Source organism: Cervus canadensis, chromosome 2 (genome assembly GCF_019320065.1).
Source record: "Cervus canadensis isolate Bull #8, Minnesota chromosome 2, ASM1932006v1, whole genome shotgun sequence".
NCBI lineage: Eukaryota > Metazoa > Chordata > Mammalia > Artiodactyla > Cervidae > Cervus > Cervus canadensis.
Window position 1 is genome coordinate 99,472,100 of NC_057387.1, and position 23,660 is coordinate 99,495,759.

Sequence of the window (23,660 nt, forward strand, 5' to 3'; positions counted from 1 at the left end):
GGTCAAGAACACCTGGATTCTGGGTCAGGCTTGGCTACAATTTTGGCTTCTCCATCTGCAAGTTGTTTTTCGTAGGCATTCAGAATGCCTGGTTTAACGTGTAGTAAAATCAACCTGGAGAGGTTGTTAAAACGTTTTACTGGGCCCCAGCCAGGTTAGTCTGGGTTGCGGCTTGAGACTTTGCATTTCTGACAAGTTCCCAGGTGATGCACCCTGGACCACACTTTGCAAACCACTATTTTAGAGTCTGTTGGAGGCTGTTGCCAGGGTTGTTGGAACAAACACTTGCCTCAAATTTCATCCTGTTTGGGGAGAAGTTTCTCGTTCACTTAACATATTTATTGAGCACCTTTGATGCATGTGCACTGTTTCGGATACTAAGGCAAGAGCAGCAAAGGAGACAGATGAGGTCCCTACAGCATAGGCTGTGGAGAAGTCAGACGTTGTCAGATCACTGTATGGCCTCAGAAGGAAGAGAGGCCAGCTGAGCAGTTGGGCAGCCTATGATCTCATCCCACAGGGCCCTAGGCTAGGTTTCCAGCCAACACTCCACCTGCCAGCCTTTGCTTTGTGTATCCCCTCTGCCTAAAACACCCTTTCCCCTGCTCCGATGCTGTCATCAGAGATCCTCGCATCCCTCAAAACTCAGCTTAACTCATCCCTGATTCCTTCTTTAACCCAACTCCCAGCACTGTCCTTGTCCCTTGCTTGCGCAGATCACTTTCTTCTCTGCCAGTAATTTCTGTGTTCCTCTTGGACAATATTTCTCTTTTGCCAATCAGGAAACTGAGGTCCAGAGTGGGCAAGTGAGTTGCCCAGATGGAATGGCCAGGATTAGACTCAGGCTCACCAGCCAGTACCACATTCCTGGAGAGGCTGGACACTGCAACTTGCAGAAAGTTCTCTCTGCAGGACTGGGCCCAGGCCACAGGAGACAGCCCTCTCCAAAATTCCTTCCTTTCAGCCTAGGTCCCAAGGAGTAGGGCCAAGGGTGAGGATGGGGGTGGGACTGGAGAGGCCCCTCCTCACCAACCCCCCCAGGGTGGGAGCAGGTCCAGCTTGCAAATGCCTGGCGTGGCATTTGCCTGAGTCACATTCCGAAGGCAAGGGTGGGCATGGGAACCATTGGCTGCCCCCCTTCTGCTTACGTATACACACCCTCCAGGTGGTTCAGTTTAGAGACACAAGGGCCCTGAAATCACTGCTGGACTCCCTCCCACAGTTCTCATATGCCCTCCGTGCCTGGCGAGCCCATGCTGGGGGCTGCCCCCTCAAGTTCCCTGGAAGCCAGGCAGGCCTCCTGCTAGTCTTCAGCTCTGGCTTAGCCTGCTCTGTGAGACGGGGCCTGCTGGGGGCCATACCAGAGCAGGGAGGATCCTTAGCTGGGGGCCCTGGCACAGGCTGCTGCGGGGCTGGGAAGCCAGGTTGGCAGAGATGCCCTAGAGGCTGACTCAGGCTCTGCTCTGGCCCCTGCCCTGCCCAGTGTCCACAGCTTCTGCCTGGACTCTAGTCTGGGTCCCACACTGGCACACTCAGTCCCCACTCCACATGATACACACACATCCCCACCATGCACACAGACACTCATTTTTCTCTACTCACGACTTGGTTCCTGCTCACATGTTCATCGTGAGGTCGTCTAACATTACTGATTAAAGTATGGACAAGTTCCTTAACTGCCCAAATCCAAATAGATTATTTCCTAATCTATAAATGAGTATCATCATAACACAAATTTCAAAGGCTATTTGGAGAATTCAGTAAAATCACGAATGTTAGCATTAGGCTCATAGTAAGTGCTCAATAATCCTAGCATTTTTTTTATTACTGTTTGGTGTTACCTTCCCTCCCTGGTTGTCCCAGGTCACACTGTCCCACCTGCTGTCATCACACACACGATCATGTCCATTCACACACTCGGGCTTGCTCACAGGCACACCTGTCTCTGTCCCTCACACATGTGTCCAAATTACACAGACCCTCAAGTGCCTATGGTCCCAACCCCAGGTGTCTCTCCCACTCCCCTCCCCTCCCTCACACCTGCTCTCAAGCTCCCATTTACCTTCCCTACCACTCCCACATTCATTTCTGCTCACAGACAAGCCCCCACTTGCTCACGCTCGCTCTCCTCCCCCTTCCACACACAGGCACGTTTGCTGCTTCCCTTGGACTTAACTCACTTGCATTCCAGTGCACACACAGTCACACTCAGACGCCTGCTTTACCGGGTCAGCTTGTACTTGGATCACAAAACTTGTGTACATACACCAAACAATCCCAGGGCATGTCTCGTACCTTAGCGGGTCCATCCCTCCCAGCGATGAACACGTACTACCCAGCTCTCCCAAGGCACACTGCCCTTGGCAGACCCCTTCTCAGGCCACACAGTGACACTCCTGTCACCCCCACAGGACTGTGTCTTCCCAGCTGCTTCCCCTCCTCCAGTCTCAGCTCCCCATGCCCTCCCAGCTCTCAGAATAGCCCCTGCGTCTGTGGCTACCGCCACCTCCACCGCTGCCACTGCTGAGCTGTCAGGGCCCGCCGGAGCCTGCTTCCCTAGCGCAGTGCCAGCTGTCCTGGCTCACTCGGGGCAAGTGAGGACAGAAGGACAGGCTTCGTTGAGGTCTGACAGGCATAGCTGCTCTGCGCCCCCGGAAACCCTCTTCCAGAACCCACCCAGAAGACAGTCAGCTCTCTGGAACCCACTGCCACTCACCCAGCACATTCCCAGTCCCTGAAGGATTTTGCCTGTGTCCCCTTTTATCCTTAAAAGCCCAGAGAAGACTGCCTCACCTTCGTGGTTCAGAGAAGCTGAGGTCTGGGGAGGAAGGAGTTGGGAGCAGAGCCAGACCAGAACCAGCCCTTCCTAGCCCCTCCTGGGGGACCCCCTCCTAAACCACACAGTTATCGAGAACTGCCCCCCTGTCCCCGCCTGCTGGTGCTGAGCAGAGCCTGGTTGACATTTGATGCCACAGTTGTCAGGAAAAGAGAATAGCACAGGGGTGATGTCTGGGGACGCCTCTAGAGGGGGTGGGGCTGGTGCCCAGCTGAAGCCTCCAGGGGTGGAAGGGGGAGAGTCTGCAGAAGCCAGAGGGGACATCAGGACAGCTGGGAGAGCCTCCAGGGCAGGCTCGGGCCTGGCCCAGGGACGGCGTCAGAGAGTGGGTGGGGCTGAGCCGAGGCTGTGTGGCTGAGGGGGACAGTGCAGCAGGGCGGGGCTTTGTGACAAGACCGAGGCTCCTGCAGTTGCCTCCACGGTGCCGGCCTGGGACAGAGAGTTCTGCTGACTTTAGGGAGGCAACTTAGACCAGCTCAATGCCCCAAAACATGAGCCTCCAACCAAGAGGACCTTGTGTCCTCCTGGACCAGGGGGCTGGACCACCACCAACAGTGGCAGAGAAGTAGTGCTGAAGTGAATTACTCTTACAGGCCAAACCTGTCCCACCCACCGTCCCCCTTCAATCCTGTATCCTTATCCCCATCAATTTTTTTTAATTTATTTTTTTATTGAAGGATAATTGCTTTATAGAATTTTGTTGTTTTCTGTCAAACCTCAACATGAATCATCCATAGGTATATATATATATGAGCCTCTGTGCCAGCCCCTGCAGAGACCCTGCCAAGCATGATAATCCTTGAGGGCAACAGCTCTGCCTATCTTGTTCTCGGCTGTACCCCCAGGACCCAAAGCAGGGGCTGGCACAGAGGCTTTCAATAAACATTTGTTGAATGACAGGATAAACTCATTTTATTCTCACAAGCACCTGAGAGGCAGACACTGTTATTCCCATTTTCTAGATGAAGAAAATGAGACTCAGAGAAGGGAGGTGAGTAGCCTGCTTCCTTGGAACTCAAACTGGAGCCTGGATTTGCTCCTCGTCATGCACTAGAAATAGGGGAAAAATGAGCTTTGAGGCGAATTGTTTCCCTTCTCTGAGCCTCATTTTCCTCATCTGTGAAATGGGACTATATTTACATGTTGGGGATGATTAAGTCCATCTGTGTAAAGTCAAATGTCAGACAAATATATGCTCCTTTCATCCTCTCCTCCTTGGGTTAGCCTTGATATTCTAAACTTCCACACAACCACACCTGGGACCCATGATGATTGCAAGTCTCCCCTCTTCCTGTACAACAGGAAGGAGGTGTATTTGTTTGCTGGGGATGCTGCAACAAAGTGCTGGAGCAGCTTAAAAGAACAGGAATTTATTGTCTCACAGTTCTGGAGACTAGCAGTCTGAAATCAAGATGCTGGCAGGGCCACACTCTCTCTGAATGCTCTGGGGGTGAGTCCTTCTTCGCCTCTTCCTGTTTCCGGGGCTTGCTGGTGATCCTGGCAGTCCTTGTCATACAGACACATCACTCCAGTCTCTGCCTCTGTCTTCACACAGCAGTCTTTTCCGTCCCTTCTCCCCCGTCTTCACATGGCGTTGTCCTCTCTGGGGCTGTCTCCTCCTTACGATGACACCAGCCATACTGGATTTAGGGTCCACCCTACTCCACTATGACCTAATCTTAACTAATTACATCTGCAAAGACTTTGTTTCCAAAAAAAAAGAAAAAGATCCAAAGCTAAGATTTCAGGAAGAGCGTAAACTTCGCGGTGGGGAGCACTATTCAACCCACTACAAGAGGTGTACTAGAAAAGGTGGGGGGTTCGGAGACCGGCAGAAACGGCTTCAGATTCTGCCTCTTTCACCAGGAGGCTGGACTGTAGACTCCTCTGAGTCTTGTTTCTTACCATGTAGGGTGAGGACAGCAACTCTGACCTCCCAGGGATGTTGAAAGGAAAAGATGAAGTGAGGACTTGACAGCAGTGCCCAGCAGAAGACCCCAGCATCTAACGTGGCCTCACTGCCCGGGCCTGCCCCTCCTGCCCACGTGACCTTCCCCGGGATTGTCCTGACCTGGCCTGTCATCCTCCTGGTCCAGTGATCCGATCAGATCCCTGGGCGACAGCGTTCTGCTCCTGGCCCTGCTAAATCACTGCTCTGTTCCTCAAATCAAACAGATGAGAGGCCTGGATCAGATGATCTCGAAGGTTCCATTGGAAGCCGATGTTCACAGTGCCCTGATATCTCCTCACAAAATACTAAAGTAGTCTGGAATTCTATAGAGCCATGGCTGGTCAGAGGAGTCCTAGGGAAAGGAATGAGGTTTCTAGGAACTTCCAGCTGCCCCCTCTCACCAGGTCCCCCGAGGCCTACCAGGCCATGGAGGCAGCAGAGTTCCCAAGCCAGTGAGCCTCTGCCTGTGAGGAGCCCCCAGACATTCACCCAGAGCCCCCTGGGTTGGCTGCTTCTGACCTAAGCTGCAGCCCCAGCCCCAGCCTTGGAGGACAGGGAGCTGTGGTCACAAGCAGTGAATGCCAGCTCCATCATGGACTCCCTATGTGACCTGGGCCTGGTCCCTTACCTCAGTTTCACCATCTGCAAAATGGAGATGCACCTACCCCGAGTGGGCAGGAGAATGAAAGAAGATGACCTGGAGGAGGAACTGTGTAACCTCTGGGGCACTGTAATGAAGTCTGTCTCTCTGGCCTTCATCATGGCCTTACCTTCGTCTCCTAGGCCCATGGGCCCCTGGGCCCATCACTGCCTCCCCAGCCTTACTCTCAGACTGAGGCCCCTCTGGAATGAAGCATGCTGGGAAGAAAGGCCATGGACTCCCAGCAAATTAGAATAGTGAGAGCAACCAGTCCCACTGATGTGCCAGCTAATGGGAGGAGGGGGGAAGCTAAGTAACAGAAGGCCTCCTGTGTGCCAGGCACTGGGCCATGTGCACCTGCTCATTTCATCCTGATGGCCACACTCTGGAGCCATTGGTGTTATTCCCATTTTACAGATTGGGACACTGAGGGCATCTGCTGAGGAAATTGAGGCAGTATCTGCTGGAGAAAACTTACGGGGTTGTTGTGAGTATGATAACAACAATAATATTTAATAAACATCACCCTCATCATCACCATCATTATTATCAAGTGCTTCCTTATCTTACTTATTTATCAAGTGTAGCCTCTATGCTAATTGATTCCATGGTTCTCTCTTGATCCTTACTTAATCCTAAGAGGTGGGCATTATTTTAGAGGGGGCAGCAGAGGCTCAGAGAAGTCAAATAACTTCCCCCAGGTCACAGAGGAAAGAGCTAAGCCAGAGTTTTCCAACCCCAAAGCTGATGCTTTCCCCACTGCAACTGTTTTCTCTCACCTGGTTGCTGCCTGCATAGGTGAGTGATGTCACATGGGTGGTACAGACTGCCCAAGCCAAGTGTGGCCAACACGGCAGCAGATGGGATAAGCCATCATCTGCATCCATGTTTTGTGAAACGTGTTCAGTCCACACCCTTAATTTCTACTTATTTTTTGGCCATGCTCCATGCAGCATGTGGGATCTTAGTTCCCTGTTGAAGGGTCAAACCCTGTGCCCCATGTAGCAGAAATCTTAACCACTGGATCATCAGGGAAATTCTTTAATTTTTACTTTTTAATCATTGTAATGTGATACTTAGATAAGAGTAAGCGAGAACAAGTAAAAAATGTGATCCATGCAAATGATAAAGCTTTCCTAAGCTCTCATCACCCAGGTACCAAGAGATGGGCCCTTCAGGTGACGTGGCTGTTCCGTGTCCAGCACCCTGGGACCTGGGTTCAGCCCCAGTCTGCCTTGCAACTTTGTCTCAACTGGTCCTCTGGGTACTCTGCACGGCCTGAGCATGGCCTGCATGAAGTGGCTGTAACTGTGGCTATAGGCCCAGGCCAGCTGACTGTATCCATGTTCTCTGCACCTGCCTTTCAGAGGCCTCCTCGCTCAGTAGAGGGACCTAATGCCATACACACTTGCCCCAGGCCTGGCTTGCCTTCTCTGTGCTTCTTCTGAGCCTTCGTTTTTATCTCCTGGCCTCTCCTTTATAGCTCAGCATGAAAAGAGCACAAGAGCTGAGCCCCACAGTCCTGGGTTAGTGTCCCCGTGGTGACCTCAGGTCCTTTTCCCTAAGCCTCAGTTCCTCAGGGATAAGGCAAATTTGGCAACATCTACTTCACAGAACTACTGTGAGAATGGTGATAATAATGACAAAGATAATAATATTTATCAAGGGTCTGACAAGGGCTAGCTCCGTGCTAAATGATTCCATGGCTCTCTTTGATCCTTCATCAACTGGAGAGGTTGCTTGTATTGTCATCCTTATCTCACAGGTGAAGACGTAATAACAGAAGTTTCTGGCACATAGGAGGCATTTGACAAGTACTAGCTCTGTCTCACAGCGTTGTGTTTTTTTTTAAACAGGTGAAATTCATAAACTGAAGCAGCTACACTCAAGTCATACCAGGGTTCACAGCCGTTGTTCCCAGTTGGGATATCTATATGTGTCCAGCTTGCTGTGTGATTCCTGCTTAGCAAACTTCATGTCCAGGCTGCTGTCTTGCTCTGAAGTATACCATTCTCAGGCCAGCTTAGCTGAACCTGTGAAGAGGGTGTGCTGGGATCAGGAGACATGGTCCCAGGGCCAGCCCTGCCAATGTTTCTTTGAACTTTTCTGCACCTCAGTTGCTTTGTTTGTGTCTCAGAGGGGGGTAGTTGGAAAGGAGTGGCAGATAGTAGATACTCTGAAACTGTTGGTCCACAACCTCTCCATCCAGTTTAGTCATGTGGATGAGTCAGAGTTAAAGATCAATCCCAAATCCTGACCAGCCCAATATACAAGAGAATCATAAACACAGGGAACCAGCCAAGGGTCAGGTGTGGAGAGGAGGGAACATGGGCTCTACTGATGGGGCTGGGCAGGTCCCCTGTTGCCACACTGCAGCAGGTACGGCCCTCTTTGCCTGCCAGGAAGCATAGTTACCCCTTGTATTCTATTGCAGTAACTAACTATCCTCAGTCTAGGTTTATGGTTCATCTCTTCACCCATTTTATAACAAAACTCTTACTCCTTTTCTTCAATTAATCATGCTGTTGTTGGCATATGAGCCATTTTATAAATATGGGGATATCCCCCAAGTCCCTTTTTTGGAATCAAGGTGATATGAATGGTGAATGAAAGAAGAACAGATGCAGGAAGTAAGTCACATGAAGGGTAAAGACAGCACTGGAGCATCATCCACACACACACCTGACAAACTTCCAGCATCCCTTCTCTGAGAAGTCTCCCAGACCCCTGAAGCCATATCAGTCCTTCCTCTCTGTTCCTGGTGCCTGTTTCTTGTTCTATTCACCCTGGGCTGTAATTATGAACATTTGTTCCCACATCTGTTTACTGGTCTGTGAGGTCCTCAAGCACTGGGTTTTATCCCACTCATATCTCAGATCCTGCACAGGACCTGAATGGGGGACTGGAGAGGGTGGGGAAAGAGAGCAAGAGAGGCTTCACGAAGGTGAAATGCTTGATCTGGGTCTCCTGATAACTTCCTGAGCATTTGTTAGATGCCAAGCGAGGTTTCCAAGAATGACATATTCAGAAAACATGTACCTAAAGGGCCTCCTACAGAGATAGGCACGTGACAGTCACTGAAGTGACAGGCATGGTTTTAATAGGGAAACACTGGAGGCCACCTGGAGGAGATTATGTTATGCCTCAACCATGCAGAGGAAAACTACGCAGCTCTTAAAAAGAGTAAATAGACCTCCGTGTGCTAACACAGAAAGGTGTCCATGATATAACATTAAGTGAAAAGAGAAGTGACAGAAAAGTAGTAGTGCCTACAGCATGCTGGGCATTGTGTATAATATATGATTCTGTTTCTGTCAATGCTACACATGTGCATTATATTCGCATGTATGGATCCACGTATATAGAAGTCCTATACATATATGCGTGTGTGTGTGTGTGTGTGTGTGTATAAAGGATTTCCCCAAACTGTTAAGATTAGTTAGTTCCAATCAAGAGCTAATAATGAAGGTTAGGGAGAGCCTCCTCTTTTACTTTATACAATTTTGTATTGTTGAATAGCTTTACAACAAATGAAGAACAATAAAGGAAAAAAGAGGTAAATGCTGTCATGAGTAATGAGTGCCCTGGGAAGAGTTCAGCTGACAAGCTCAGTGACTCAGTAAAGCAGTCCAGCGACCTGGTCTCTTTGTCTCCATCACCCCAGGATAGGCCTGATGAGTGCACAGCCTAGGTAGACAGAGTCTGATGGGGAGACCCTTGGCAAAGGTTCTAGAAACCAGGAAAACCAGGTGACTTAGCCTCCACTGAGGAGGGATGACTGGTGACCCCTCTGGAGACATAGGGGTCATCTCCGATCCCTGAGTATTGGGACTGACCCTGTGCTGGAGCTGAGCCCCATTCTCTCTGTGGGCCTTGAGATGGACTCATGTGGACAAGACCCCGTGCTCTCAGACCAGGAAGAGCCTTAGAAATCATCAAGCCCATTGCCGCCTCGTCCTATTGGTCTGGGACTGGATGGGAACCAAGTCCCTGAGACATAGTGAGACATCTGGGTAGGGGCAGAGCTGGCCAGAATGCAGACATCATGATGCGAAGTGGGAGATTTTCCAGGCTCCCTCAGAGTCTCCTGGGTGGGAGGGTCATGGTGAGTAGAAAGAACATGGGTCTGAAAGACACGCAAACCTGGTTCTAGACCTAGATGCCCACCCTTGAGACCCTAGAGCCTCAACCACCTCCTCAGGAAAATGAAGACAATACTACCAAGCTGAGGGTGATTGTGAGAATTGAAGACTTGGTACAAACTAGCCCCCAAGTTTAGTAGAACTTTATCTGTGGCATTCAGGCTGAGTGGTATCTTTAAGAAGAGATGGGAATTTATGTATAGGGACAAGGGTAGTTGCAGATTTGGACCCTGGTCTTTAGGGCTTGTGGCTTTATATATCTCAGAGAGTGAACTTGACACCAGTCCAGGCAAAAAAAGGTGGAGGAAGGTAGCAGTTAAGAACTCAGGTCTGGAGTAAGTCGCAGATACAAATTCCAATTTTCCTCATTTCTAATCATATGGCTTCTCTAGGCCTAACATTCTTCATCACAAAAATGAGGATAACAGTAATTCTAACCTTTCAGGATTATCATCAGGTTTCAATGAAATAATACAGGTAAATTACCTAGTACAGTGCCTGGCACTCTTTGGAGTTATAAGATAGAGGCATTCAAGGCCTTTTTACCTGTGAGAAAAGGATCCAGAGTTCCTAATGGACCTCACGGTTATCACCAGGAGAAGAGACCATCAGAAAGAGGAGGTATGTGGCTTTGGCAACCACAATGTGGAGTGGAGCAGAGGGCCAAGCCATAAAAGTCAGACAGATCTGAGTTGAATACCAGCATCACTACCTTAGCTGTGTAACTTCAAACAAGTTATTGCATTTCTCCAAGCCTCAGTTTCCTTATCCCCCCAAATGGATTGGTATACCTGTTCCTGCTCTACCAGAACATATTAAAGTAAACCTCCAGACTACTTTGCCTAAAGCTCCCTCTCTCCATCTGCTTCCTCCCCAGCTCCTCGCTCCTGACCACCATCTCACAGTCTCCAGAACAGAGCGCTGGACTTGGAGTCTCAAAGACTTTCCTTCCAGACCCAAAGCATCACCTGCCTGGGTCATCCCACATGTGGGACTTTGAGCAAATCACTGTGCTTGGCAGAATCTCTTCCCATGTTTGGGTTGGGGAGATTCCTGCATCCTCACAAGATTGAGGCAATTTTGTGACAACTTAGTAACAACTAAGGCAATAAATGTGAACATATGTGAAGGAGCTTTATCCACTACTTTGAGTAAATTTCACTGACTGAATCTTAACAGTCTTTTTCTTTTTTAATACCTACATTTAACAAGTCCTTTTAAGAACAAGTCAATCTTACTCTCCTTAACCAACTAATCACCTTGAAACTGAACATAGAAAGAGCACATATGTTGAGTCCAGGACCTGGTTTAGATTTTAGCTCTAACCCTGTAGCCTTGGGCAGGTCACTTCATCTCCCTGAGTCCCAGATCTCTTAGCTATAAAGAGGCATTGAATTTATCTGAGGGAAACCAAAGCACTGTTTTGAAAAGACATCTGCTCTCCCGGGGCTTCCCTTGTGGCTCAGCTGGTAAAGAATCCACCTACAGCGCAGGAGACTTGGGTTCAATCCCTGGGTTGGGAAGATCCCCTGGAGAAGGGAAAGGCTACCCACTCCAGTATTCTGGCCTGGAGAATTCCATGGACTCTATAGTCTATGGGGTCGCAAAGAGTCAGACATGACTGAGCGACTTTCACTTCACTTCACTTCTGCTCCCCCATGTTCACTGCAGTATTATTTACAGTAGCCTAGACATAGAAACAACCTTAGTGTCCATAGATTGATGAATGGATGAAGAAAAAATGAGACATACACATATAGAGTGGAATATTATCCATAAAAAGAAGGAAATCCTACCATTTGTGACTACATGGATGGATCTTGAGGGCATTATGCTAAATGAAATAAATCTGATAAAGACAAATACTGTGTGATCTCATTTATGTGCGGAATCTAAAAAACCTATCACAGATACAGAGAACAAACTGGTGGTTCGCTAGAGGAGGTGAGGGTAGGCAAAATGGATAAAGGTGTTCAAAAGGTACAAACTTCCAGTTATAAGATAAATAAGTCCCGTACATGTGATGTACAGTGTGGTGACTATAGCTAATACTACTGCTGTATATTTTAAAGTTGCCAGGAGTAGATCTTAGCAAGTTGCTAAGAGTCAATCTGTCAGCAAAGAGATGTCACTTCACTGACAAAGGTCCATAGAGTCAAAGCTATGATTTTTCCAGTAGTCATGTACAAGTGTGAGAGTTGGACCATAAAGAAGGCTGAGTGCCAAAGAACTGATGCTTTCAAACTGTAGCGCTGGAGAAGACCCTTGAGAGTCCCTTGGACAGCAGGGCAATCAAACCAGTCAACTCTAAAGGAAATCAACCGTGAATATTCATTGGAGGGATTTATGCTGAAGCTGAAGCTCCAATACTTTGGCCACCTGATGCGAAGAGACCTTGGATTGGAAAAGACCTTGATGCTGGGGAAGATTGAGGGCAGGAGGAGAAGAGGGTGACAGAGGATGAGATGGTTGTATGGTATCACTGACTCAGTGGACATGAGTCTGAGCAAAATCCAGGAGATAGTGAAGGACAGCGAGGCCTGGCATGCTGCAGTCCAGGAGGTTGCAGAGTTAAAAATGACTGAGCAACTGAACAACAACAACAGAGAGTAGATCTTAAAATTTCTCATCACAAGAGAAAAATTGTAACTAGAGTGGTATGGATGGTAACTAAACTTCTTGCAGTAACCATTTTGCAATACATACAGATATCAAATCATTATATTGTACACTTGAAACTAATATGTCAATTATATACTGTTTTTTCAAAAGAGGCATTAATAATACCTACTTCACAGGGTTATCATGTGAATGATAATGACAACAATAGTAACAGCAGACATAGGGGAGGACAGGGACCTGGCCCCACAATCACCCACTAAATAGACCCACTCTGGAGGGGTGGACCAGATACTCCGGCAAATGGAGTCCCTTCCATCAAGCAGACTATCACCTGCAAACACACCTGAAAACATTGCCATCACCTGTGCCTTCGCTGTAACTTGAGGTGAGAAAGGGAGCAGGCTTGGGGTCTGCCTGGCTAAAATTGGGTTCCTGGGTAACCTTATGCAGTCTCTTCACAGACCAAAGCTTCCTCTTGAAGAAAGGTCTGGGGCTTTGCTGGGAGGATCTGTGGATGAGATACTTCAGGACAAGGAAGAAGCCCAGGCATGCAGTTTGCCAAGCTGGAATCACAGAGCAAGCTGGACATGTGAAGATGTCCCAGGTGGGAACAATGGCTGTGTACCCCAGCATGGCTTGAGCATAGCTGATTTAGTTTATGAAGTTAGGTGACTGAAGAAACAAAAGCCGTGAAAAGGAACCAGCACTTATCAAGTGTTTACTTTGTGCCAGAAACTCCTGTTACTACATCTTCACCTGTGAAATGGGGATGACGATAAAATAATGGCAACCTCTCTCGGTTGATGAAGGATCAAGGAGAGCCATGGAATCACTTAGCATGGAGCCTACACTCTGTAAGCCCCTGATAAACAGAAGCCCATGTTTTCATAAAGCATAGCACAGCAGGGAGGAGGGTCACTGAGCCAGGGATCACAAGAGGGTGTGGGCACTTGAGAGGAAGGGATGGATTTTGGTTCGGAGGCATTGAGTTGGAGGTGTCTGTAGGACAGCCAGGGAGGACATCTGCTTGGCAGACATTGATATGAAGTCAAAGGCTCTGAGAAGAGGTGTAGACAGGAAATGTGGTCTTGAATCCTTGGCACCAAGATGGAGAAACTTTGGGAGCGGCTAAGACCCTGAGGTGATGGGTGATGTGGAGCAAGATGCGAAGAGAGCAGAGAGTCCAAGGGGGTGATGGTGGACACTAGCACATTACAGGGAGCAGAGCATGGGCAGACTGCAAAGGATTCCGGGAACTTCAAAGGAGTCTGGGAAGGAGCAGCCAGGGAGTTAAGAAATGGTGGACTCTGGAAAACCAAGAGAAAAGAGAGGTTAAAGAAGAAGGAACTGGTAAACAGTGCAGATATAGCACACAGGTCAAGAAAGCCAACTTAAAGCATGTCTGCAGTATATACTTTTTCAGACCAGGGCAGGCCAGAAAGCGAGGCAGCAACTACTCCCAGCATTCACCACCAGTCCACAGCCAGAGCAAGGCTAACCTCTAAAACTCACATAAGAAATCCTAGGCATTCAAGGACCTCAAAGTGGAGCCCAAAGGCCCTCTAGAGACAGTGTAGACATAGGAGGGCTGAATCCCTCTGCATGAGGCCCCACCACATCTCTAAAGAGCCATGAGCCTCCATTTCCTCATATGCATAAAGGGAATAATATGCAAACTTTATATTCAGGGTTGTAAGAATTGGATGACATCATTTTACGAGAGACTTGGTAGAGCGTGGCCACTCAACATAAGTTCGTACTCTCACTCTTTATTTTAATATAAAAATGTCTGTCCCTGATAATGATCCCAAATCAAGAAAAAGTTAAATTCAAGTCAAGTCTCCTCTTTTAGAGAACACAGGGAATACTTGAGAAAGATTCACACTGTCACACCTGTCTTAGTTTTGAAGACTTGGTGATGGGCTACCCCAGGCATGACCTCCAAGATCCCCTTCAGCCCCCTCATCCCATGCTCTTCCAAGAGAAGTGGCCATCCGTATATGACCTCTCCATTCAGAGAAGAGTTGGGAGCCTGCCTGGCCAGGCCAAAAGGCCCAGTGGCTTGAGGGAGAGGGAAGAAAGCCATGCAGAGTATAACAGAGGCACTCAGGTGAGGACAAGTTTGTGAAAGTAAGTTAAGTCATTCCTAAAATGACCTGTAAAGATTCGGTCACAATTAACATTTACACCTATTACTGAGAGAGACACATTACATATGTTATCTCAGCCATTACTCCCACCAACTCGCGAGGAAGGGACATGGAAACCGAAATTCTGTCCAAAAAAAGTGATTTGTTCAAAGTTCCGCAAATGACAGATAATGGTTCTAGGATTGGAAGGTGAGTCTGTAGACAGGAAGGAGGAGCCAGCTGGATTTGAGAAGCTAGGAAGGCAGTGGATGAAGGAAGGGAGCCATGGGCGATGTGATGTCTGGGTTTTACCCTAATAAATCCTGGCGGAGCAGGAATAAGCACTGGGAGGGGCCGGGACCCAACCACACAGCAACCTACTGTTGGTGGGACAGCTTTGCAGAAACGGACCAGACATTAGAGCAGATGGAGGCTTTCCATCTAGCAGACCGCCACCTGCAAACACACCTCCAAACACTGCCATCACCTGTCCTTCGTCTGCTCCTTAGGGAGGGAGTCATGACAAGGAAGGAGGCAGGGTTGGGAGCTGCCTGCCTGAGACTGAGCCCTACTGGTATCTATGGTGGCTAGGAAGCCAGGAGCAACCAGCCCACCAGTCAGGTGAATACACAAGCTCTCCAGAGTGGAGAAGAGGTCAGAGCTCTCTGAGCTTCAGTTTCCTCACTAGGGAAACAGAGATAAGAAAACCTACATTGAGACTTCCCAGGAGCTCCAGTGGTTAAGACTTCTCCTTCCAGTGCAGAGGGTGCAGGTTTGATCCCTGGTCAGAGAGTTGAGATCCCACATCGCAGCCAAAAAATTAGGACACAAAACACAAACAATGTTGTAAAAAATTCAATAAAGGTTTTAAAAATGGTCCACGTCAAAAAATCTTTTAAAAATAATAATAATAAAAGTAAGAAAACTCACACATCACAAGGTTTTCCCAAGAACCATGTAAGAGAACACATAAAAGGCACCTGGAGACTTCCTGGCATAGAGCATGTGATTCTCCTTCCTCTTACCTCATACTTGTCAGATGAGGAAACTGAGGCTCAGAAAGGGGCAGTGACTTGTCCACAGTCACATATCAAGTGAGCTGGCGATATAGCCAAGACTGGAACCCAGATCTCCTGACAGCCAGAGGCCCTAGCCCTTGACATTCTTTCCTCCTGGGTGGGGGTGATGCGTTAGATACAACACCCAACCCATTCAAACCACATTAATAGAGGTGAAGTCTAGACCTGCCTCACACCTGTCTAACACCACAGCCACTAGTCACAGGCAGTTACTGAGTACTTGAAACTTGGCTTTTCCCAAATGGGATGTGCTCTAAGTGTGAAAACACCAAATTTTGAAGATTTCTTTATTTTAAGAAAAATTCGAAGATATCTCACTAATGATTTTTATGCTGAATGGTTTATGTTGAAATAACACTTTGAATATATTAGGTTAAAAAATATAGTTTTAAGTTCATGTTACCTATACACATTACTTTTTTATTTGGTCTTGTGGCTTGTGGCATCTTAGTTCCCCAAACAGGGATTGAACCCTTTAGCAGTGGAAGTGAGGAGATGCAGAGTCCTAACAACCAGGGGACCTCCAGAGAATTCCCACGCTCTCCTTTTTTAAGGTGGCTACTAGAAAATTTGCCTACCTTATACTGATGTTGGACCACACAGGTCTTTAGTGTAGGAGGAGATGGGGTTGCTTCTCTCTGTGCAGAATTCTAGACTGCACATTTCAAGAGGCACGAAGGCAGGGAGGGGCATATCCAGAGAGAGCAGGGGCCACAGGAGGAGGCCACAGCTTTGCACAACCCCAGGGGCATCGTTGACGTCACAGTCTGGTGCGGCTATATTCAGTGACCCCACAAAGTATGTCACAGAAGGGACAGTTGAAGGGCCTGGACTGGTTCCACCTGGAGAGAAGACTTAGAGAGGGGACCTGATCCCTGTCTCCAAATAGCAAAGGACAGTCACGGGGCCAAGGGAGCAGATGTGTTCTGTGTGGCATGAAAGAGGAGAGCTGAGGTCTCAGGAAGAGCTCCAGGAACACAGACTTCTCCTCCCAAACAGGTCAGGACCATCCTCAACTGGGCTGGATGGCTTCTGCCAGGGATGCAGAGGATGAAGGGAGCCTGGTGGATTTTCCTAGAAGCAATTTAGCATGCAAGGAAGAAATGTTCAATGACCTACAAAGAAATGTGTCCTTATAACTGGAGGCTCTGGAGCACCTCTGGGCTGGGTGGCTGTGCCAGGGAAGTCAGGACAGGGGGGTTCCTGGGCTTCCAGCCTAATAAACATAGCACTACAATAACGGCTTATTGAGCATCTACTATGCACCAGGGGACTGTACACACGTTATTACTTTCCCTCTCACCCACCCTGATGAGGTGGCTACTACTTGCCCCATTAGGAGGGTAGGGAAGCTGAGGCTCAGAGAAGAGGAATGGACAGGAGCCTTGTCCAAGGTTACACGGCCAGGGCGAGCTGGGATTTGAACCTGGTGTGACTGACGGCAGTGCCCACAGGCATGGGGTGGCCTCCCTGGGGAGCCAGAGGGGCAAGGGCCAGCGGAGCCGGGGGACTGGCTCCTCGTTCACGGGAAGCCAGGGCCCCACTGGGCTCTCCAATTAGTGAGAGCAGAGAAACCGGGAGGCAGCAACAAGCTCTGCTAATGAGCTGCCACATTAAACAATGAGTCACACTTCCATACGGTGCCGCTCCAGCCCTAACCCGGAACAAACAAGCTGTGAGAAACAGTTTACAAAACAGCGAGGTGTGACTGTCTCCCTGCTGCCGCCCGCCGCTGCCACCACCACCGGCCCTGCAGCCACCGCCGAGCCCGCCGCCCACGGGCAGACTCAGGCGCAGAGACGGGCCTGGGAGGGGCTCCCAGCCCGCCCTGGCTTCTGAGCTCAGAGGAGTCCCGTCTCCGAATGGTCCCAGGGCACACCCCCAGGCCCAGCTTCCAGTACCATTCTACCCGTCTCCAGAAGCACCAGGGGCTCTGTCATTGGCCCACTCTGTGACCTAAGGCAGAGGACCTAATCTCTCTTGGTCTCAGTTCCTTTATCTGTATTTTGGGAGTAATAATAACATCCAGCTCATTTTCCAATTGTGGTGCTTCAGTGTGATCATCACATGGACTGCCTGGCACCCAGTAGGTACGCAGTAAATCCTGGATCCTTCCTCTCTCTTCTCTGTATAGGGAATCCACCTCAGAGCCAACCTCACAGAAGTTAAGATGTTAAGTTGCTTGGTCATGTCTGACTCTGTGACCCCATGGACTGTAGCCTGCCAGGCTCCTCAGCCCATGGAATTTTCCAGGCAAGGATACTGGAGTGGGTTGCCATTTCCTTCTCCAGGGGATCTTCCCAACCCAGGGATTAAACCCGGGTCTCCCACACTGCAGGCAGCCTCTTTACCATCTGAGCCACAAGCACTTACATAACCTCACAGAAAGTTCCCAATAATAGTGACTGCTTTCCTTGTCCTACTCCATATTATACGTCTTTCTGTCCCTGGCCTACTCCCTCCTGAACTGTGGGGAGGAACTACTCTGCTCATTTCCACACCCCCAGGTCCAGCACAGGTGAAGTTGAACAGCAACAGTCTTTAGGGATAGATTATGCCTCAGGCAGTTATTAATAGCTGTGGGGTCCTGAGCAGCTATGGTAAGAACCATTCCTTGAACCCCACCCTGTGAAAGACAATGTGCCCAGTGCTGCATGTGCATTTTCTCATTTCATGCAATGATGCGTATTATCCCATCTCACAGGTGAGGAACTTGATTCTCAGAGAAGTTAAATAAACAGCTTGAGGTGGTGGCTTTGCAATGCATCGACCTGGCTCAGCTGGACTACATTTCCCAGAATCCCCTTTCCCCTACAGTCCTGCTTAGAATCTTTTAATGGTTCTGCTTCTTTAGTTGAATCCTGACTGATACACATGGCAAAGGTTCCATAGTACATAGCAATAGAGCTGGAATTCAAAACGTTTGTCTGTCACTCAGCTCTAGATTTTTAACTATTCTACTTGATAACAATGGCTATAATACTTACATAGTAAGTATAAGCCAGTTTTATCTCATTTAATTCTCATAACAATGCTATAAGGTAGTTTTTATTATTATCCTTTCATTGTTACAGGTGAGGAAACTGAGGCACAGAGAGATTAAATCATTTGTCCAATATCACACAACCAATAACTGGGTAATCTGAGAGTCAAAGCCAGAAATTTGGTTACATAATCCATCTTTTTATCTATTATATTATTCTATCTCTCAGCTGTACCATAACTCATTCTTTAAGTCCCAATTCTCCTCAATCTGTAAAATGGGGATAATCATACTTAATATATAACATTATAGTGATAATTAAATGTGAAAATGTAATTATAGGGCTTCTGGGAAGATGAAACAACAGGGAGTGGATTTACCCTCTGTCTCGAGCAACTGAAAAGATAGATAAAGTAAATAAAACCACAGTTTTCAGACACTGAACATCAGGCAGCACAAAATAGCAATCCCTGAGAGAGGAGAAACTAATGAGGTGAGCCCTACGATTGCCAGCTTCTGCCTGGGGAGTGTTTCCAGGCTGCAGCACAGGGAGCAGGGTCCCAGCTGTCTCCTTGCTTTGAGGAGGCAGAGCAAGGAGTCTGGGGAAGCCAACGCAACCAGAGTCCACAGGGCAGAGAACTGCAGAGAAGAGAGCTTCAACCATCTGAAGAGAGTGCCCCTCAAGCCTTCAACTGAATACTTAATAGCACTTGTATGTGAAGAAACTACCCGAGTTTGAGGAAAGAACATCTCAAAGAAGCAAAGCAAACAATTTCCAAAGTACACACAAGACCTGGAATGGTTTGTATTCCTACCAACCAGAGTGGAAAGCCTCATAAATTGTGGGGCATCAAGTTGATTCCGCAGAAGAGTATTGCTTCAGTAGTGGAAAAAAAGGTAATTGTCTTGCCTGATAAAGTTGAAAAGCAAGTCTCAGCAGAATTGAACTCTTTTTTAGTAACTTCACTGTATCCTAGAACAAAGCTCAAGAATACTGAATATACAATGCTAAAATGGCCAGCACACAACAAGGTAAAATTCACAACATCTGGCATCCAGCCGAAAACTACCATGCATGCCAAAAAGCAGGAAAATGCAACCTATAATGAGGAGAAAAGTTAATCAATAGAAACAGATCCACAAATAACAGGAGATAGAATTAGTATACAAGGACATTAAAACAATATAACTATATCCCACATGCTCAAGAAGCTAGAGATTGATCATGTTAAATAGACACTAGGAAGAACAGCCCAAATCAAACTTCTAGAGATGAAAAAATGCAATGTTTGAAAAAATATATACGCAGGATGGGATTAACAGCAAATTTGATCACACAGGAAAAAAAAAAAAGATTAGTAAATTCGTAGATATAGCAATAGAAAGTATCTAAAATGAAACATAGAGAGGAAAAAAAAACTTTTTAATGGACAGATTATCAATGAACTGTGGAACAACTCCACATTTGTAACACAAGAGGTGTTACATTACATGTTCCCTGATAGCTCACTTGGTAAAGAATCTGCCTGCAATGCAGGAGACCCTAGGTCAATCCCTGGGTCAGGAAGATCCCCTGAAGAAGAGATAGGCTACCACTCCAGTATTCTTGGGCGTCCCTTGTGGCTCAGCTGGTAAAGAATCTGCCTGCAATGCAGGAGACCTGGGTTCAATCCCTGGGTTGGGAAGATCCCCTAGAAAAGGGAAAGGCTACCCACACCAGTATTCTGGTCAGGAGAATTCCATGGACTATATAGTCCACGGGGTCACAAAGAGTCGACCACAACTGTGTGACTTTCACTTTCATTTTTCAAAGGAGGAGGGGAGCAGGAGAACACCCAAGGAAATAATTTAAATTTTTCCAAATTTGATAAAAGCTATAAATCATGGATTCAAAAATCTCAGTGAAAATCAAGCACAAGAAACATGAATAAAACTTTGCTAATGAAAGTTTATTATTATAACTTTATAATAATAGAGTTTCCTAAAACGAATGACAAAGAGAAAATCTGAAAAGCAGTCAAAGAAAAAGACACATGATATACCAGGGAATAAAGATAAGAATGACAACAGACTTCCCATTGGAAAGAATTCGAGTCAGAAGACAGAGGTACATATCTTTATAATACAGAATGTAAAAAAACAAAATCAAACCAAATCCATTAATCTAGAATTCCATATCCAGTGAAAATTTATCTAAAAACAATGGTAAACTACTCTTAACAAAATGAAAAAAATTAATCACTAGCAGATCTGCACTGTAAGAAATATTATAGGAAGCCCTTGAAACAGAAGGGAAAATGATACCAGATGGAAATATGAATCTACACAAAAGAATAAAGACCTCTGTAAATGGTGAGTATATGGGAAAATATCAAATACTTTTCTTATTTAAAATAAGAAAACATAATTTATTGGTTTAAATTTAAACCAATACATAAATATAATTTATGGTTAAAACAAAGATATTTTTATATCGTAAACCCAAAATACATAGAAATAAAGTGTGTGACAAAAATAGCATAAAGGCTGGGAGATGGGAAATCTCATACTGTCATAAGATTCCTATTCCAAACATGAAGTGATATAATATTAACTGAAGGTAGAGTAGGATAAGTTAAAGATGTGTACTATAAACCCCAAAGTAACCACTTTAAAAATACAGCTAATTAATCCAGTAAGGGAAATGAAATGAAATTTTTAAAAAAATACCCAATCAGAAAAAGAAGGAAAAGGGATTGAAGAACACTGAGACACATAGAAAACAAATACTAGAAGACAGATTTAAATTCATCATATCAATAATCACACTAAATGTAAGTGGTCTAAAAACCACAATTAAAAGGCCAAGATTATCAGACTTTATCTAAAGCAAAATCCAACCATATATTGCCTGCAGAAACCCATTTATAAATTTAAGTAAAATATAAACTTAAATTCTGTAAAAGCTGGTAGAATTGCAAGGGAAATTGGGAAAATACACAATTATATTTGGGAATATTTCAATATCCCTTTCTCAATAAACAATAGAACAAGGAGACAGAAAATCAGTAAGGATACAGTAAACTAGAACAACCAATTTAGCCTAATTGACATTTATAGAAACTTCACCCAACAATAGTAGAATACATATTTTTAAAGTGCATATAAAATATTTATCAAGATAGGTCATATTCTGACCATAAAAAAGTTTCAATAAATTTACTACTAGTCAAAGTATGTTTTCTGACCACAGTGGAATTAATTTAAAGATCAGGCTTCCCTGGTGGCTCAGTGGTAAAGAGTCCACCTGCCAATGCAGGAGATACAGGTTCAATCCCTGAGTCAGAAAGATTCCCTGGAGCAGGAAATGGCAACACACTCCAGTATTTTTGCCTAGGAAAATCCCATGGACAGAGGAGCCTGGGGGGCTATGGTCCATGAGGTCGCAAAAGAATTGGACCCAACTTAGCGACTAAACAACAGCAAAAAGCGCTTAACCAGATTCCTTCTGAAGCGCCTTCCTACAATATCTCATGTCTCTCATCAACCATTTAAAGAGAGGAAATTAAAAGGGGCTTCCCAGGTGGTGCAACGGTAAAGAATCTGCCTGCTAATATAGGAGAGGCAGGAGACACAGGTTCAGTCCCTGGGTGAGGAAGACCTGCTGGAGTAGGAAATGGCAATCTGCTCCAGTATTCTTGCCTGGAAAATTCCATGGACAGAGGAGTCTGGTAGGCTACAGGCCATGGGGTGTCAAAGAGCCAAACACAATTGAGCACACACACGCACAACAGTGTGATATCTAGAAAATCCCCCTAATATATAGAAACTTCATAAGATATACCTAAATAACCCATTAGCCAAAGAAGAAACTAGAAGGGACATTCATATCAGGAGTTGAATGAAAATGAAAATACAATATATAAGATTTTGTGAAATCACAGTTAAACAGTAGTTAGGGGGAAATTTACAGGACTAAATACCTATAATGAGAAAAAGAGAAAGATTTCAAATCAGTGTCATTAGCTTCTACCTTAAGAACGATAAAGAGAAGGGTAAATTAAACCCAAATCAACAGAAGAAAAGGATAACAAAGAATAGACATAAATCAATGAAATAGAAGACAGAAAAATAATAGAGAAAATCTATACAAGCAAGAGCTGTTGTTTTTAGAAGACCATTTTTTGAAATTATTGTTGAAAAAATACCAGATGAATAGGGTACAACAGAGCACAAGCTTTGGAGTCTGATAATCCAGATTTCACCTACAGTTAGGATATTATTAGTTATGTGATCTGGGATTGCCCATATCACAGTATTATATACTTGAGGAGTAAAATAAAAGAGATAATAGAACTTGCCTTACATTTTCATGTCTAGGTATACCTTGATTTGTTGTGCTTTACATTATTGCACTTTTCTTTACAATTCGAGGTTTGTGGCAGTGCTGTATCAAGCAAGTCCATAGCCACTATTTTTCCAACAGCATTTGTTCATTGCATGTCTCTGTCATATTTTGGTAATTTTCACAGTACTTCAAAGCCTCCACCAACAAAAAGGTCATAATTAGCTGAGGGCTCAGATAATGGTGCAAAGAGTCAATTCATCGGAAAATACCCAATGCTGGGAAACACTGAAGGCAAGAGGAGAAGGGGACAGCAGAGAATGAGATGGTTAGATAGCATCACCTACTCAATGGGCATGAATTCGAGCAAACTCCAGGAGAGAGTGGAGGTCAAAGGAGCCTGGTATGCTGCAGTCCATGGGGTCACAAAGAGTCAGATAAGACTTAGTGACTAAACAGCAACAACAACAGATAATCGTTAGCATTTCTTAGCAATATTTTTAAATTAAGGCATGTACATTATTGTTGTAACATGCTAATAAACTACATACTTAATAAACTACAGTAAAATGTAAAAATAACTCATATGCACTGGGGAAACCAAAAAAAAAATTCATATGATTTACTTTATTTCAATATTCACTTTATTGTGGTGATCTGGAACCAAAGTCATAATATCTCCAAGGTGCGCCTGTATTGCTAGTGGTAGTCAAAAATGTAATATGGTTGGCTCTTCACAGCTTCCAATCCACAGATGAAACAAACTGCAGAGCCTGTTTATGTTTATGGTCTGTGATTGGTTGAATACACAGATGTGGAACCAGCAGATAGGAGGGCCAACTATAGGACTTGAGCATCCTCAGATTTCCAGGTGGGTCCTAGAATCAATTCCCTGCTGATACCGAGGGACAACTGTAACCTCATAGAGCCAAATTAGTCAGTATTTATAAAAAA